Source organism: Tupaia chinensis, unplaced genomic scaffold (assembly GCF_000334495.1).
Source record: "Tupaia chinensis unplaced genomic scaffold, TupChi_1.0 Scaffold000097_1, whole genome shotgun sequence".
Classification (NCBI taxonomy): domain Eukaryota; kingdom Metazoa; phylum Chordata; class Mammalia; order Scandentia; family Tupaiidae; genus Tupaia; species Tupaia belangeri.
The window spans coordinates 2,716,995-2,720,388 of record NW_006159559.1 but is presented as its reverse complement, the minus strand read 5'-3'; positions in this window follow the sequence as shown (position 1 = coordinate 2,720,388).

Sequence of the window (3,394 nt, the reverse complement as noted above, 5' to 3'; positions counted from 1 at the left end):
AAAAAAAAAGAAAAAGAGAGGAGACAGAGACCAAGACAGAGGTAGAGAGAGACAAAGACAGGTACAGAGACAGGAGGCCTGGAAGGGGTCTTCCCACCACGCGAGTTTTGGGTGCTGGAGGCCAGATTATCAGTGGGAAGTCTTGATTTCTGTTTTCCCAAAATGGCTATTTTGCAGAATCCATGAGGCTGTGTCTTCAAGAAAGCCCATTCCCTTTGCCTCTCCTGGGTTAGGAGGGGGAGAGGGAATTATTTTAACAAAATAAGGGGGTAGGAGGGGCCAGAAAGCACAGAAAATGCTTTACCTTAAAAAATTCTAAAAAGAAAAAATTTTAAAAAAAAAAAGAAAAAGAGGGGAGACAGAGACCGAGACAGAGGTAGAGAGAGACAAAGACAGGTACAGAGACAGGAGGCCTGGAAGGGGTCTTCCTACCACGCGAGTTTTGGGTGCTGGAGGCCGGATTATCAGTGGGAAGTCTTGATTTCTGTTTTCCCAAGATGGCTATTTTGCAGAATCCATGAGGCTGTGTCTTCAAAAAAAAAAAGCGATTTTTTTTTAACTAACTTTTTTTAAAAAAAATTTGTCATGGAATGAGCAGATGGCATAGTGGTTACGTCATTGGACTCCCAAGTTGTCGACCACACTGTTTTAAGCCTCCGGAGCTTAAAACTCATGCCAGGAATGTGTGTGCATGCCCAAGATTCAAGAGGAGAATGGAGAAGGTATTGTGGTGTGGCCCCGCTGAGGGGTGATTTCTTGCTTTCTGTCTCTTTGTCTCTCTGTCTCTCTGGCGAGCACACACACTCTATAGCAAAAAATCTCTAAAAATAAATGATCAGACAGCACATGTGCTTGCAAGAAAGAGCAAACAGGGAAAGTGAGAAAGCATCCCCCAACCCCCAGGGGACATGGTCACACTATAATCCCTTTACCATTTCTTCCTCCTTTCAGGATCTTGAGCACTTATGCACATGTGCCCAGTATGTTTCTCAGGCTGTAGGTTCAGGACTCACCACATGATTGGTCAGGTGGAATCCAGCTCTCTTAATCACCACCCCACTGACTGACTGGCCCAATAATTTGTCATTGCCATATAATAGTTGTACAAATATATGGAGTACAGTGTGAGTTTTTGATACATGCATATAGCATATAACAATCAAATTAGGGCAATAAACACATCTGTCATCTTATACATTTATTATTTTGTGTTGTGAGTATTCAAAATTCCCTTTTCTAGATATTTTAAAACATGTTAAATTTTACTTAACTATATAGTTACTGTGTTGTGCTATAGTACTCTAAACTCATCCCTTTTATCCAATAGCACGTTTGTATCTGTTACTCAATTTCCCCCATCCTCCCCTGCCTACTCCTTAGTTTCTACTATCCTCCATTCCACATTCTACTTTTTTTTTTTTTTTTTTTTGAGAGGTTTTTGCTATAGGGTGCGTGTGCTTGCCAGAAAGACAGAGAGAGAGAGAGAGACAGAAAGCGAGAAATCACCCTCCAGGGGGGATAGTGTGAGGCAATCCCTTCTCCTCCACTCTCCTTTTAAGATCTTGGGCACGCACGCACATGCACCCAGTGTGAGTTCAAGCCACCAGGTCCAGGACTCAAACCACTGTCGACTACATGGAAGTCCAGCGACATAGTCATTACACCCACTGCTGATCCCTCCACATTCTACTTCTGTGCAATCAAATCTTTTAGCTTCCACAAATGAGTGAGAACATGCAGTATTTATCATTCAGTATCTGCCTTATTTAGAATCATTTCCTTAAGGCTCATCCATGTTTTTTCAAATGACAGAATTTCTTCCTTTCTTTTAGCAGAATAATATTTCATTGTGTATATACAAGAGGACTTTAAGAAGTTTGTGGGAAAATGGAATTAGAGTATACGTTTATCTTGGTGCAAAAAAAAATCTTATATCAATGCCGTTTTTTACATTATACACATTTTCCATTAATTTTTGAAAGAGCACTTGTAAACCATTTTCTTTGCCCATTCATCTCATTCACTTAGATTAATTTCAAATCTTAACTATTATGAATAGGGCTGCAGTAACATTTTTAGGAAGAAGAGAAAGTCTGATTCTCAGAAGACTTTCTACCTGACTTTTTCTCCACTACACATTCCAACAGGATTAAAGGCATCTTAAATTGTTTTTCTATTGTTATACAATAAATAAGTTGATCATAGAAATAAACAATGTAGATAAGCTAAAGAACATAAAATACTTGCATTTTTACCATCTCATTTGAAATGCCACTTTAGTCATGTATGTGTGTGTACTTCTGGACCTTGTATCTTGTTGTAATGATCGTCCTTTTCCTGCAGCAGTACCACAGCTCTTAATATTACATCTTTTTAAAAAATTAAACATTTTGCCTAGATAACACGCTCCATGATTCATAAATAAAAATTATGTTAAAAAGTATATAGTATAGTCTTTTTCTTTACCCAGTTCCTAATGGAAACAGTTATAAATGCACATTTATAAAAATTTTTCATTGATTTCCTATGCTCCTTCCAGAATTAATGAAAATACAAACAATACAAATTATTTCCTGTCCCCTTTTGCAAATAAGAGGTAGGCATATTTTACACGCTACTGTGCACCTGGCTTATCTTTCTACTATACACATATGTGTGTGTGTGTGTGTGTGTGTATGTATGTGTGTGTGTATATATTGAAAAGCGAGCATTCTCTGTCCCCCCCCCCAGGAGGATGGCCATGCTGTAATCCCTTCTCCATTTTCCTCTCAGAATTTTGGGCATGCACGTACATGCACCTGGCGTGAGCTTTTTTTAGACACACTGAAAAAAGAATTACACAAAACTTCTGGACATAATACAATGCAGGAAGTCAAAACTTCCCTTGAAAATATCTACAGTAGATTAGACAACACAGAAGAAAGAATCTCTAACCATGAATACAAAATCTTTGGTTTAGTTCAAGCAACCAAAAAAAATAGAAGAATAAACGTTATGAATCGGAACAACATACAGGAAATCCTAGACATCATTAAATGGCTGAATAGCTGCATAATAGGTATTCCAGAAGGCAAAGAGGCAGATAAAGGCATAGAAAATCTCTTTCCTGCTATATTAATTGAAAACTGCAAATTTAGAGAGGCATGTGGACCTTCAAATCCAGGAAATACAAAGGACACCAAATTAATATAGCATAAGAATATCCTCTCCAAGACCAACATAGCCAAGTGGGTAAAAATCAAAGACAATAGTTTCAAAATGGCAAGAGAAAAACACCAAGTTACAAAGGTTGCCCATTAGATTAGAATTCAACAGAAACAATGCAGGTAAGGAAAGAATGGGACGACATATCTAAAACTCTGAGCACTATACTTGGTAAGATTATCTTTCAAAT